Genomic DNA, 16,579 nt, shown 5'->3' on the forward strand with positions numbered 1-16,579 from the left:
GATGATCACTGGTGTGTGAATAACAGCAGTTTGAGTTCAGTCAACTTGATCCCTTGTCTTCAGCTGGTAAAAGCCTTTACTTTACTTTCCTCCAGTCGACCTCATTCTGCTCTCCCAGCAGTCCGGAGGGCTGGAGATGAATGGAGTAAGCAGCTAATAGAGAGGAAAAATATGTTTGAGACAGAGTTGTGTGCGTGAGTGTGTGTGTGTATGTGTGTGTGTGTGTGTGTGTGAGAGAGAGAGAGAGAGAGAGAGAGAGAGACTGTGCTTGTGTGATAAATGTCAGTAATAAAACACATCTCTATGGTAGGGAGGAAACAGAGCTGCAAATAGTTAATGCCAAGAGGAGGAAGAGGGCTTTAATATCACCATGCAGTAATTGTTATTGTGTGTGTGTGTGTGTGTGTGTGTGTGTGTGTGTGTGTGTGTACTTGTTTAACTATCTTACTTAGGACCAAAACTTATTTTCACTAATCTTCTGTTACTAAAATTAATGGAAGTCAATACAAATTTCTAATATGGATAGAAAAACAAACTTGCATGCGTGTGTGTGTGTGTATGTGTGTGTGCGTGTGTGTGTGTGTATGTGTGTGTGCGTGTGTGTGTGTGTATGTGTGTGTGCGTGTGTATGTGTGTGTTAAAGGCAAATGATTTAACTATTTTACTAGTGAACCATGGAAACTGTTCAAGGAAACACACACACACTCACTCACTCACTCACTCACTCACTCAGAAAAATGCTCTTTGAACCAATTGAGATTTTGTCTCGCGGGATGGAAACATCAAAGGAGACACACACACTGTGTACATACAGTGCATGCACAAAGACAGTCACACACTCGCTCATATACACACACATTGTTGGATGGTTCAGAGTGCATGGAACTGCCCTCGAAGTCTCACGAACTCATAACCTCACAAAGGAGCCACTCCTCAGGTTTTAGTTACGTAACAAAAGAATCATCAGAGGAGCAGCAGCTGAGATAAATGAGCAGTTCCTTTATTTCAAATATATAAAAAATGAAAGAAAGGCTTTAAAAAGCGTGGCTACTGGACATGCGTGCACATGAGGGCTGAAAATACACTAGGGATGAATACACACTAACAATAAAACACCCACACACAGCTCAAGGAAATGAGCTGCAGGAGCAACAGATTTGGCTCTGCTCAACATCAGATTCACACACGTACACGTACACGCGCGCACACACACACACACACACACACACACAGGCCTGTTCTGTTTCAAATATAAAATAGAAAGAACATCTGATTATGCAGTAGGAATAAAATCAATGATACATGCAAGCGCATGCGCGCGCACACACACACACACACACACACACACACACACACACACACACACACACACACACACACACACACACACACATTAAAGAGACATTGCAGTTTGTTTCTTTAGTTTTGTAGTCAGATCTTTTCAAATGACGTGTTTGAAATGTTTTTTATTCTCAGTTTTACTTTTCTGGCTCAGTGAGCTAGTTTGTGATGGATCCGTTTTTGGTCAATGCTTTAATGAGAGCTCGGGGGGAGGGGGGGGGGGGGGGGGGTAATCACTTTCAGACAACGCCAGAAACCGGATAGTTTTAAACTGTTTATGAAACCATTTAGAGTAAACAGAAAAAAATCTAAAGTGGCCTCATTAGGATTTTATGTTTTCCAAGTGGTGTCTGATGAGTGGTGTCTGATGGTGTCTAATATGCACTCGTCATTTAAGATTTCTTTTTCAAACAAAACTGATGAAACCCTATTTTGAAGGAGACAGACGTGTGAAGAACTGTTAGAAATCTAGTTGAAACACTTTTTAGTGAACTTCTGGTGTTTATTGAGCTCTCAGGGGAAGATGTTCTTCCTCTAATGCTGTAAAGAACCACCAACTTCCACAAACAGTCCACTTTAGGGGGCTGGAGCCTACTACTGGAGCCTACTACTGGAGCCTACTACTGGAGCCTACTCCTGTCTCCACATTCTCTTTGGAAAACACGCACTTAAAATGCATTCAGAATATTTTGTGAATGTGTTTATTGTCAGAAACACAACATGATCTGGTCCAGAGATGCCCAATCCTGGTCCTGGAGAGCCAGTATCCAGCAAGTTTTGGTTTTAAATCTGCCCCAACACACCTGATTTCAATCAGCAGGTGATTAGCAGGCTTCTGCAGAGCCTGACAAGCTGCTGCACAGGTTATTCTCCACTGAACAGTGTGTTGAAGCACAGAAACCACAAAACCTGTTGGGCAGTGGCCCTCCAGGACCAGGATTGGACACCCCAGATCAGATAACAGGTAACAAGCCCCTTTCCTCATGTCATGTTCATCCCTTCTTTATTCACCGCTGACATTGAAGGATAAGTAGTTTCACTGGTTCTCGTTGCCCGGAGCATTGGTTGTGTTTTTGACTCTTTAGAGTTACATTTTCCTTTTAGATGACCTTTAAACAGTCAGCACGTTCCAAAACAGCTGCAGAAATAAACTCTGGAGAGCAGATAAATTTTATTACTCTTCTGTCTGTAGCAACATTTTCTTCCACTTGTATCAAAGCAAAATACAAATAATGTCTGCACTCAGAGGTCTGAAAGAAAAATCCAGTGAAGAAATCCTGTAGAGAATTTTCTCCATGGAGTCTGTGATTAGAGCCACACTGACCTCTGGTGGCTTCACAAAATATAACTTTAATTGGAGATGAGCACTAGGGTGAATTTTTAACACACACACACACACACACACACACACACACACACACACACACACACACACACACACACACACACACACACACACACACACACACACACACACACACACACACACACACACACACACACACACACACACACACACACACACACACACACACACACACACACACACACACACACACACACACACACACACACACACACACACACACACACACACACACACACACACACACACACACACACACACACACACACACACACACACACACACACACACACACACACACACACACACACACACACACACACACACACACACACACACACACACACACACACACACACACACACACACACACACACACACACACACACACACACACACACACACACACACACACACACACACACACACACACACACACACACACACACACACACACACACACACACACACACACACACACACACACACACACACACACACACACACACACACACACACACACACACACACACACACACACACACACACACACACACACACACACACACACACACACACACACACACACACACACACACACACACACACACACACACACACACACACACACACACACACACACACACACACACACACACACACACACACACACACACACACACACACCTTTAGCAACAAAATTGACACCACATAATTAAGCCTAACCCCATTTTGTCTGGTCTTAGTGATGATCAGTGGTTTTGAATGAACAAGTTTCTCAATTATATAAATCTGCAGCAGACTTAAGAATCATCTGTTTAATAGTTTTTACAAAAGTAAACAGCCCAACACTTAATGTTGGGATTGAATAGTTTATTTTTAGACATTATAAAGGGCACTAATTGCTTATTCACAATAAAGGAAAATATATAGTGAACTCAAAATGTACAATGCATGGTGTCAGATTAAAATATAGATAAAGTGTTAAGCATTTAATAAAATCATTGTGCAAATAAAAATATTTGCAATTATAAGATACATCTTTTTCCTTCCCAGAAAAACTTCCAAATCAAATGGAAAAAGTACACATGCCATGCAATTTATTTTCTTTTTCAACAGAACATTGTTTTAGAACATGAAGAAAACTAGATTTTTGTACTTTTTTCTGTATGGAACATTTAATTTTTATTTCATTTTAGGCTGGAATAAAATTATTTAGTTTTAAATGTTTACAGGATTTTATTCAGAACTCCAAATTTACAAGAAAATAGAAATAAATGACTTCTGTTGAAGTACCTTTAACAGATATTATTTTCTTGCATTTCAACTAGATTTTTCTTTTTAAGCTGTATACTTGTTTATTAACACATAAACAAATAATACTTACAGGTGAATCCTGAAAAATTAGACAATGTTACAAAGTTTCATTTATGTCAGTTTTCCCACTCACACTGGGAGACCATCTAAAGGCTCAGGAACCCTTTGCAGGTGTTCTGGATTCATTAGCTGATGAGAGTGTGACTCTCTGTGTCTAGAATATTGAACCTTTTCATAATATTCTGATTGTCTGAGATCCTGAATGTGGGGTTTTCACCAGCTGTGAGCCATGATCACCACAGTTATAACAAATAAAGGCAGAAATATCTGGACTGTAAAGAGTCTGTCTCATATATTAGTTTTACCCTTTAAGTTGAATAAAAAAGAACTTTTGCATCATATTCTATTTGTTTTAAGTTCATTATTCTGATGATTTTCTGTCAACAGTTTGTGAAACAACTTTTTTACTAATGGAGGATTTAATCTATTTTTTTCCCCCCAACAAAGTTGTGCTGTTGACACCTTCTGTTAATAATCTGTAAGAAAAACCGAATGACATCTCTTCATGTTCCATCTTTTCTCTAAGCAGCAGGATGATTACAGTAAATCCCTTTTATCGCTTTGGATTTACACCATCTGTGTCTGTCTGACATTTCCTGCCTTAGCCCTGAACCCCTCCTCAGCCTCCTGCCGTCAACCCTGGAAACACACCGCGGAGCAGCCTCTGGCTGAATCCATCCTGCTGCATTTCACGTATCCTTCTCATGCAGCCATCCCTGCAGTAGTCTGGGCACGTTTAAAGGCACCTTTTGGCCTCTATCGGTCTTTAAAACCCAGACAGGAACAAGCATCCCGTCCAGTTTGAGGCTTACTCTCTTCCTGAACACTAAAAAAGGAACTCTGATCTTTTCGGTTCATATATCTCATAGAAAACATCCTAAAACCAAATCTCAACTGTGCTAACCACCCCCTTCATTACAAACAGCTGTAGTATGAAGTCTATAAAAGCCAACATTATTAGTCAAAATATCAGGTTTCTGTTCTGTGAGCAACATTTCCATACATTTCTGGATCTTTCTGATCTGCACAGTAGAGGGCGTCAGATTCTTCCTGGTCTTCCCTGTCCTACTGTAACCACACGTTCCCACGTTGTCAGAGCAGATAAGAGCACAAGTGTCGTTTTAACCAAATGAAGCTTTAAATATTCAGAGTCTCGGAGCGCTCGCGGAGGAGGAGCTCATCCTCTCCATGGTTGATGAATGACAGACTGAGAGGTGGATTTTCCAGGGTTCACTTTCATCATCCGTGATATTTGCAGCGTTCCCATCCAGCGCTTAATGAAATATGCAGTGAATTTATTTCCCCATCAGATATTCACTTCTGAACTCTCTCCTGATCTGATTCTGGGGGTGGGGGGAGTACGACTACTGATTTGTATTCAGAGAAGAGAAGAAAGGAAACTTGACCAAATGAGAAGAGAGAGAATGAAGACAAGTTTAGTCAACATGATGATATGATTTGGTGTGAGTGCACACACGGCCATGATTATGCTCATGTGGTTTGAAGTGTGTGTTTCTGACGCGCGGATACTGAATGCAGCCTTGTCGCTCATAATGCTCCGCAGGGGGGTGTGTGTGTGTGTGAGGGCGGAACAGCAAATGCTTAATGCAAAATGCAGAGCGTAAAAATTCATATGGAAAAGATTCATTGGAGATGAGGTGCCATTTTCCACCGAGCAAAGCAATCAGTCACAAAACTGTGTGCAGTTAGCACTTCCATCACGTCCGTCTCCTGGGAGGAAAATGGGAAAAACAACAAGGGGGACCCACCTTTCTCTATCCAGTTTACACAAACCACTGGGGTGAAACACTGCAGTTTACAAATATGCAAACTCCGTTAGCTCTGGTTGTGATGGGGTAGCAGCAGATGATTCTGTCTGTGAGTGATTAGATGTTAAACCAGTTTTCACACAAGCAGAACTGGATAAATAGTTTGGTGTTTTTGTCTCAAGTTAACCAAAGCTCAGAAGATGTGGGTCACATGGTGATATGTGGTGTGTGAGCAGCAGGCGGGGGTGAATCTGTCTGACTGATTTGCTTTGAGACAAAAAGATCAAACACCGTGACCTTGGCTTGCAGAGAGAAACTCACAGAAACACTAAAACACACTCCTGTTTTTAATGGTGCACACTGAGGCCAAAACAACTAGATACTCCTCATCTGAAGTGAAATGGGGTAATGAGGCTATAAATCTCATTCGTGTGTGACTCAGTAAAAGCTCAGCCTGTGCTCTCAGAAAATGTCCAAGTCTCATAATGTGTTATCGTTCCTCTGCTGTAAAAACCCCTCTGCAGAAGTCATTTAACAGCTTCTAATTTGAAACGCTTGGCTGAACGTCTGTCGGGTTCCTACCAGTCATCTCTGTGGCTTTGAGCTGCTGGACGGAGGGTATGCTGTTTGTAAAAATGCATCAGATTTCATTTTGGATTATCTCTTGCTCTCTGGTGCTTCCATACATCTCCCAGAGGACTTAAATGCTTATGAGGGCACAGATCAAGTTCCCTACAGGAGTGTGTTTGTGAGGAAAAGCCTGGCGGATCTGAATCAGGGGTTTTTCTTCATAACAAAGGTTGTTTATGAACGTTCTTGGTAGCAGGACACCCTCGGGCAAAGGCTTATGATTGATTTGGTCCAGGCACCAGAAGTGGATGAGATTTTAGATTCGTGGAGCTCTTTCCCAATGAGGAGTGGACTGAACCAGGGCTGCTGGGCTGTGATCCTGTAGGTGGGGGTCCGCTCTGGGAAACTCAGGGTCTCAGCTCTGCTTTCTTCAGATGATGTGGTTCTGTTGGCATCTTTACCCTCTGACCTTCAGCATGCACTGAGGCGGTTCAGCTGAGTGGGAAGAGGCCCGAATGAGAGTCAGTTCATCTGAGTCCAAGGCCACTGTTCTCTATTGGAAAAAGGTGAAATACTCCTTTAGGGGGTGGGGGGTAAGAAACTCAGAAACCAAGTGATGGTAGGAGGTAATGAGACATGGACTGGTGGCTGAAGGCCTTTTCCGTTATAATGATGGAGTTACTTGAGTTTGTGGAGGTTAGGAGGGAGCTGAGCATAGACTATTCAAATAACTATTCATGAGATCCTGGATTCAAGCAGCTGAAATGAGTTTTCTCCATAGAATCAGCCTCAGAGATTAGCAAAGAGCTGCTGCTCCCCTTCATCAAACGGACTCAGCTGATTAGTACGCCTCCTGGTCTGTATTTGGAGATATTTCCCGCATTTCCCACTGGAAGGAGACCCTAGGGAAAAGTCAGAACCCTCAGGAGGGATATACATCCTCTCTGGTTAGGGAACTCTTACGGATCTCTGAAGACAGTAACTCGACTTTGGAAAAGCAGACCACGATGAAACACTAACAAGTCTCTCTCCTCCAGCACTGGAAATCTTTATTTAGTAAGCATTGTTAGGCTGGGCTGCACAGTGGTGCAGTGGTTAGCATTGTTGCCTTGCAGAATGGAGTTTGCATGTTCTCCCTGTGCACGCTCCGGGTACTCTGGCTTCCTCCAAAGAACATGACTGTCAGGTTGATTGATCTCTAAAATGTCCTTAGGTGTGAGTGTGTGAGTGCATGGTTGGTTGTCCTGTGTGTCTCTGTGTTGCCCTGCAATGGACTGTCAACCTGTCCAGGGTGAACATCACCTGTTTGCCCATTGACTGCTGGAGATCGGCACCAGCCCCCCCGTGACCCTGCATGGACAAGCGGGTTCAGATAATGGATGGATGGATGGTATTAGGCTTGGACTGTATCCGAATTTTAATACCGTCTAGCTTCCACCTCATTTCACCGAGATGGACGATATTACTGGGACAAATTTAAAAATTATGCCGTACGCTTCAAGTGGAATTACCAAACTGTTGGTTTGGACCTTCACCATTCAGAAAGTGAATAACAAACACTATTACTAAAACCGCAACAACACAATACATAATATTAACAACTTTTAAAAACTGCAGCTTACAAAAAGATTTTTTGCCTGAAAACCAGCATGTTTACCTTTTCCGGTGTTATGTTGATATGAGTTCCCCCGTCGAGATCTGTTTCTTTTCCACCCAGCTGTGAGTTTGAACCATCCACTTGCAAAAAATGTATATCCTAACTCTTACCCTAGCCCTTACCCTAAAACAAACATAAAAATCATGCGACACAGAGTAATTTCATAATTCATCATTATGCAAAACACACATTTTGGCATCAGGGTGATTATGGTTAGGGTGAGGGTTAGGGTGAGGGTTTTTGTGAGTGGATGGTTCCAACTTGCTGCTGGGTGGAAACCAAGCCCCCACAATGCGTCTCCAAAATTGAAGCAAACCCGGAAGTACCAAAAATTGCAGTTCCACCCTCCTCCGCTGGGGGCTGGTGTCAGAAGCGAGCAAATCCTCATTGACTCCCATGTTAAAAATACCAATTTCACAGCAGAAATAAACATGTTTACAGCCTGGTACCAAAACATGTTTTTTGTTTAAATTATCTAGTTTACACTCATGACAACTCTGAGGGGGGTGAATTTTTTCTCACTCTTCTGTTTAAGTGTATTAAAAGCCTAAAATTCTGTATAATTAATGAGCATCAGACCCACGTGACCACAGAGCTAGCTCCGTGGAAAGGCCTCAGTAGAGCCTCGATCTCGCCTGGAAACTGTTTCAGGATTTTAAGTCTCTGTGCTTGTGTATTCTTTTTTGGATATTATTTGTGCAATTGTTGGACAAAATGACTTGCTGTGGTATTAAATGCACTAATAGAGCGTCCAAGGAGTCTCCACTTCATTTTTTTTGGTAAGTTAAATTATATTTATGTATTTTAGGTCACTGCTGCCTTTTTACTAGCTGAGTTTATCAAAGTAGCTAGCTAACTATCATTTTAACTTGTAGCATGTACTGTTTAACCATGAAATTTAGATGTAAAATACGGTAAAATAATTAATAGGGCATATGTCGATGAGTAAAACCCAGTGCATTTAACATAAAAATGGGTTGTGTAACGTGAGGAAATATGGGTTTTCTGTACCAAAGGTCATTTGACTCGGCTGGGTCAAAGAGCTGGGTCGCTGAGAACGTTCACCCACAGATTGAGACCTTTGCAGACATGAAGTCTGCAAGAGTCTGCTGGAAACCATAACATCTGAACACCTGCAGTACCAGAAGATGTTGTTCCCAGGAAATGTAGTCATAACAAGTCGTAGACTTCCTTTTCTCTATTTTAATGATAAAGATTAATCATTCTCATTTTGCTCATTATAAATGTGTTTTAATCAAATGAATGATTATTATGCTTTGGGTAATTATAATGGATTAATGAATCTATACTTAATTAAATAATGTTTGAGGATGTTTGTTAACGACCTTCACGCACACACACACACACTCAAACACACCCACACACAGATTCTCACAGTAAACTCCAAAACACATTTGCTGACGTACACGTTTTGCTTTGAGAAGAGAAAGGCTTTTGGTAAGTTTCAGTCTTAGGATTCAGTTCGTGTTGGACAACGAAAGAGAGAGGACCTGAAGAAACCAAAGGGGGGACAGAGCTGATTGGCTCATTTCCCCCCCCCCCCCCCCCCGCTGTTCCTGTCAGCCCGACAGAATCGCTGAATCGCAACTTCTAACGCAGACTCATACCGAGTCTTTTGATTTCTGAGTGACCTAAACTTAACAAAACGCATCTGCAAACGTTTTTCCATCAACGTGTACCGCGGGCATCTCTGGACCGGGCTCGCAGGACACCTCCGTCTCCTCTGCCAGCCGCTGGTGTCACCTGGATGAACATCACCATCCTCCGGCGGCCCGGATCTAAAAGAGGGTCCACAAATTCGGTGAGGCAGAACACGGTAGTTAGCGTTTGATGCAGTTTTTCAATAAGACCTAAGTTTATCCAAACCATCACTTCACTCAGACACCTGTTTCTTCCTGAAGCAAAATCTGACACACACACGCATTCATCTCACCTCATGTTCAAGCTTCATACATTCACCACAAGGTCTATTTGAGCAAGAACAGCATATCAACTGTTAAAGATTGTCCCACAAAGTTGCCAATGTTGATTGTTATTTCCTGTTTGTCAATTTCAAAATCATTAGTTTAATTTGAAGAATTAAAACTTTTAATTGTCAAACTTGTTTCTTCATTGAACTGAAACACAGACACACGGATATTATCGTCAGTTTATCGATGAAAACAACCTTTGAGTCTTCTTAAAACGATACAATTTTGTTATTAATTTAATAAAATTAATATCACAAATTAATGTGTAGAATGGTTCCTCTTTCATAAAAGAGCATAAACCATAACGCTACATTAATTGGCAGAGCCTAATTTAGGTTCACAACAGTTGAAACATGATGGAGCGCTTGGAGGGACACTTCTGTGTTCCATTCTTCCACCCGGTATATTTATGTCGATGGTGGAAACCAGTGCTGGGAAAGTTACATTTAAAAAGTAATCAGTTATAGTTACTAATTACTTTGTCAAAAAAGTAACTCAGTTACTAACTGAGTTATAAGATTATAAAAGTAATTAATTACAAAAAACGACTTAGTTACTTTTTTCATTAAAGAATGCTTCTGGCACTCGCAGAGTACAGACGCTTCCCTTTTTGCTCCCTCATCTTTTTTCCCAAGGCTCTTTGTCCTGTCTGCCTACAGAGCACTTCTCAGCATTTCTTCTGGGATGCCCTATTTTTTAGAAATGGATTTAATTAATTGGTCATTCAACGCGATTGATAAGATCTTTTCCACGATGAGAACGGAGGAGGGGGCTCCCACTTGCCCTCAAGGGACACATGCAGCGGGATATGCGCTCGATTCCTGGAAGGTCTGGAGGATCATTTGTCTCTCTCAGCTGTCCATTGAGGACGTCGAAGATATGTGGATATTTGGCCTTATGATCACTGGATTTCTTCTGTTTGGAGTGGGAGGATATCTGGTTTTCTGTAAATTTGGGAAGTTGGGAGCGATTGGAGTGCGACCCGCACCCATGGCAAGCACCGCCCGGGGGGATGCCTCACTGACTGGGACGTTACTCGAGGTGAACCGTAAGCTGGACAATGTTCTTGCTGTGTTGCCGGTATTAGTGCGCAAAATGGATGTCATCTCGGAGAGGGTCACTGGACGGTGTAGAGATGTTTAATACCTGAATTGGCTTCACGGGAGGACTTGAATGATCAATACAGACTTTAAGGCAGAGAGGAAAATTATCTCTGCCTGACCCAAACAAAGTCTTGTTATCCAATCTGATGCCATAGCAGCCTTGGAGTTGCGTGCAACAACCCCCACGATGGAAGGAATGCAGACAGATGCTGTGAAAACCCAACCAACCCCCACCTTCAGATTGTGGTCTCTGCCTAGCGAGGCCATCAAAATGCAGGAACTCAATGTGCTCTGCCTTTTCCCGTGACCTCCCACCCAAATGTGGATACAGTTGGCTGAGCGCCACACGCGCTGCTCCCGCTGAGGAATCAGCAAATTGCAAATAGAAACACCTGTAAAGGGTCCCGAGCCTTTACATGGTCTCTCAGTCTAGTTAAATTACAGAAATGAATGTAATTTTGCACAGCATTTTAATTTTTCCAGCTTCACATAATTGTGTGTTTTTAGTAGCATTTCTGTTGCTGGTAATCTTGTAATGGTTGAATAAATAAATAAAATCCTTTAAAATGACACTAGAAGAGGCACAAATCTGATGGAGGTCTTAAATGTACTAACTTGGGTCAGACCCAACAACAGAAGAGCCGAAGCTGGGTAGTAAACACACACAGGTAGTTCTAATAACACCTGAGCTCCATGACGTCTGAGACTGATGCATCAGTGTTACAGCGGAACTAAACAGAAACAGTCTACAGCTGGATGATCTAGGAAGGTAGAAGATTGTGACGTCTGAGCGGTGAACAGGTGAGCGGACCTTCGGGACGTCCCGCTGTCACGCTAAGATGGGCACAGCTGCAGATCCACACCTGCAGCCGTAGATATTCATCACGTCTTCCTCGTTCTTCACGGCCGTGATGCGCTTGAATGAAAACATCTACCTCTTTAGCTCCTGATCAGCTGATGACAGCTTCAACACACCGCACTGCTTAATGCACGCATTTCCTTATCAGTAACAATGTTTTGATAAAAGAAGACTGTAATTAATTAGTTTGCTCGTTACAGAAAGAAATATTTTTTTAGTAACGTGGTTATTTTAAACGACGTTATTCCCATCACTGCTCTGTTGGGTCTACAGCATGCGGTGACTGAGACCGTGAGGGTCTCCGCCCACCCGGCCAATCATCATCGTGTTTGTAAGTGTGTTACCGACACCTCTCTCTCCCTGGCTGCAGCTGAAGTGTGGCGGTCAGAAAGCCTCACACTGTTGCTCAACGTTCGACAAGCACATAGTAACGCACGACCTTCCGTCCCTAGTAACGGTAACGGCGTTGCAACAGTGGGAAAAGTAATTAATTAGATTATTCCGTTACCTAAAAAAGAACGCCGTTAGTAACGCCGTTATTTTAAATGGCGTTATTCCCATCACTGGTGGAAACGAAACGGATCCCGACGGGGAACTCATATTGGCATAACACCGGCTTCAACCTAGAGCGTTGTGGACTGACTTATGAAAACCCGTTTTGATGAGCTTGTGGCACCAACATCTGGAGAAGGCTAGCTGCTTATCCACCAAAAAAGTGCATTATTATCTCTTTAATAACAGGCTCCAGACTGGAGGCTGTTATTTCAGCTACGGCTTGCTTCTCTGCTGTGCCGACGGGGCGTGCGTCTTTCGCGGTCATCTTTTGTTTGCTCAAATTACCTCATCAGTTTTTACCAGCTCTCCTTTTAAGTTTGCTTCCAACCCAAAATACTCCCAAACGCCAGAAGTTGTTTTTAGACACCAAGTCAGCTGGTGCACGAGCTGCCATTTTTCTTTTGACATGCCATCTCCGCGATGTCACGTGATGACATCACATTCATAAACTTTATGGAACATCTCTATAAGTTGGAGAAAACATTTGAAACTATTTAAGTAAAACAGAAACTTCAACCACACTTTTGTCTTATACATTAAATGACTTTAATTTAATTGTTATTTAAATTTTTTGATCCTTGTCTCCTACGTGCAGTTTTTTTATGATGTATTGGAACTGACACGTTGCTATTTAACACTTACTGTATAAAGTAACACGGTAATACGGTAATACTGTAATACCGCCCAAGCCTAATTGGTATTTCTTCCTACCTGGCAGACCCAGTATGAGCTCCTTTTTGAACCGTGTTTGTTTTCTTCCATCTCCCACAAGAGCAGTCTCCATCTGTAATTGCTCTCACAAATCAGCGACCACTTTCAGATTTTGTCCAATTAACTGACAAAAACCAACTGATTAATTGGATGAAATATTGCCAAACATTAGGTAATAAGATCTGATTTATTTGAGGTAAACAAATTCATGTTATTTTGTTTATGAAAAATAAAAATAGTGTCCCCGAGCAACATGGGTGAGTTGATTCAATCTGTTTAACAAAGAGACGGCTGTCCTAGAGCCTGAACAAACACAGCTCTTTGATAGACATCATGTGTTTTTCTGTAGTTTGAGGGAAATGAGGCTTTGATAGATGATGATTTCATAAACGTACAACAACAGATGGACTTTTGGCCGGGCTTGCTGACTCGCTGCACATTGATCGTATTCTGGTGGTGTTGCTTGTCTGGTTTGTAGTCCGGTGCTGAAGCAGATACTTGGTTCAGAGGAGGACTGACCTGCAGTCATGGGCTGATCTATGAGGTATTGCACCTCACTGCCTTGTCTGACAGGATTGTAGTGGTTGCTCCGTTCTACAATAAAACAATCTGTTTTGTCAGATGACTCAGATATCTGTTTGAGATCAGGCAGTTTTCTCTCCATCTGTCCTTTCTTCCTTCTCACTTTTTCCCCTCCGAGTCTCTTTCCCCTCCCACCTTTCTTCTCTCATTCTCTCCATCCATCTCTCCTGTTCAGCTCTCTTCTGCTCATTTCTTGCAGTTCTTGCCATCTTGTCTAATTTTATTTTCCTGCTCTATCTTTCTGTTTTTCTGCCATCACCTCTCATCACTGCGTGGTTATCGCTATGACATATTCCATCTACCCTTCATCTAATACGACCAGACAGCAACTAACCAGTCAATTTATTATTCAATGTTCGTTTGCCACCTTCTGTGCTTGTCAACAGAACTCCTGTCTCTGCAGTAAAATGCTTTCTGTCTTTTAACTTGACAGCCAAAACCATTTCCCCCGCCTTCATTTATTCCCCTGGGCTGCCATCTCGATCCTGTAAAAGGTAATGGTTAATAAATGATGAAAAGGAGGCTTGCTGGTGCTCAGAATGATTCACAGCAGCCCAGATAATGTGATGAACCCTGTTTCACAGCAGTTACTGTAGCAGCTGTGTAACACAACTCGAATAATCCCGTTTAGTAAAAAGTCAAAGCAGTTTTTGGGTTTTCAACACAAAATATAAACTATTTCAAGAATTGAATGTAACTGTTTTTGTGCAGCCTACAGTTGCAACAACCAGCGCACTATTGAAAACAGATCACGTGGAATTACTATTGACTTTTCTAGTGTGTTAGGATTGTATATCTTTATTTATGTTATTGAATTATATTGTTAATATCATGCCATACCATATGTCTGATTTTGTGAAAAAGCATAATAAAATGTGTTTTTAGTTGAATAAACACGTTCTTCAGTAGAAATAAATGCAAGTTCAGGGGGTGCGGGTATGGTTCCCATCTCTGCAGTCCCGTGGCGGCCTGCATCCCAATTTTAATTTGCACATTAAACACTTTCACCAACAACATTCTACGCAAATGCACACTTAGGGCATTGGGGGTGAGCACGCTCAATGGCACCTCGAAGGGGGATCTGTTCAATCAGAGGGTTCTGGGGGGTTGTTTTCAGGTATGAGCTGGTGTAGGCCAGATGATGCCTGCGCTACCTCCCCTCCCAACCACAGAATACACTTAACAACATGGAGCAGGCGGAGGGACACTAGGGGCCTTCTCACACCTCTGTGCTCACTTTGCTGCCTGGGGCTGGAGGCTAGGAGTGGGAGCTGGCCGTCTGGTTGTGGTCTGGGGTGGTGGATCGCTTAGCTCTGCATGGGGCGGGGATGCCTGCTCATCATTACCCCAATAAGAACAGGACCAGCTTTGGAGTCCAGGAATGGCTGTGCACTCTGCACGGCAGTTCCGGGACCAGAGTGACTGGGGTGTGTATGGGGAGCATTAGTGGGTGTATGACATAGATTCTTGTGTGTCTTTAGGTTATATGTGTTTATGTGAGAGCACGAGGAAGGGACTGTTTCTCTGTGACTGTGTCTATCAGGTGGGGTCTTGGACTCCTCCCCTCTCTGGGGACATCTTGTGGTGCTACACATCTTCGCCTACCCTGCCCCTGCCACGTCTCCTGCTAGTGGGTGGTGCCTCAGTCTACCTGCATATTCACAGCTTTCATGTCTGGGGCTGGAAGTATTTGGCATTTACTGGCTCGCTTCCGATGGCTGCTTGATGGGGTCCAGATCCCTGGGCTCTGTTGGGTGTTCGCCGGAGTTGGGTGCCCTTGGATCATGGGCCGCTGAGTTTTGAGCTCAGCCTGCCCTGGGGAGGGCGGCTGCGGGCGGGCCTGGGGGCTTGTCGTTTTTATCTCCTGAGCTTCTGGCATGACTGCTGGTTGGCTCCACCGGTGTGATCCTCTGAGCCTCTTGGGAGGGGAGTTGGGGTTTTTCTGGCTGCAGTTTCCCTGGGTTCTCAACTCTCCGGGGGAGACCTTTTGATCTCTGAGGCTTGGAACTCCTTCGTCCTCTGCGGGTCTTTGGGGACAGGTCTGTGGCCCCTCACACTCACTATTGAACAGTCCTATAGAGAAACCTCACACAAATGCGTATACGCACACATGTGCTCACATGGTGCTCTCACAAGTATGGACTTCAACATATTTGTCACATAACCTAAGGCTGCGGTTGGCACTAAATGCACTATGAATTATTACTGTGAGCTTTTCAGCAAAATAGTTAATATTAATATCTTCATGCAGTTGGCGCAGTGATATTTTGGTGCTGTAGTATTTTTGTGTGTCCCGTTTACTCTCTCTTTCTGCAGGTCTAGACGCGGATTCTTGTACATTCTTTATAGTTTTTGTGAACTTTTTTCCCTCCACCTCTTTCTTTCCTCTCCCCCTTTCTCTTTCATTTCTTTCTCCGTGTTCATTGGGCTTAAAACAACCAAAAATATTTCTGATAAAGTTTTTGTATCAGGTGAAACATTACAAATGAATCTATAATGCTCCACTTGTGAGAGGAAACCTGTAAGGCTTATCTTTGGCACTCTGACATCAATTCTGATTACTTTACAGCTAGACAGGACTTGGGGAAGAAAAAAAAATGCACTGGAAGTGAATGGGAACCCATCCAAGATGGCGGCCCGCTGCTACGCAGTGCCAGTCCACGTCACATTTTTGTTGGATGTGTTTAGGCAGACCGAG

The 16,579-nt window shown here is 42.9% G+C and overlaps 1 protein-coding gene across 1 annotated transcript in view; it reads left to right on the forward strand.

The window, feature by feature from the left end:
* The window catches only part of LOC107376580 (A-type potassium channel modulatory protein KCNIP1), a 91,021-nt gene that overhangs the window by 320 nt on the left and 74,122 nt on the right, over positions 1–16,579 (forward strand). The window lies entirely within an intron of this gene.

This window comes from Nothobranchius furzeri, chromosome 1, assembly GCF_043380555.1.
Source record: "Nothobranchius furzeri strain GRZ-AD chromosome 1, NfurGRZ-RIMD1, whole genome shotgun sequence".
Taxonomy (NCBI): domain Eukaryota; kingdom Metazoa; phylum Chordata; class Actinopteri; order Cyprinodontiformes; family Nothobranchiidae; genus Nothobranchius; species Nothobranchius furzeri.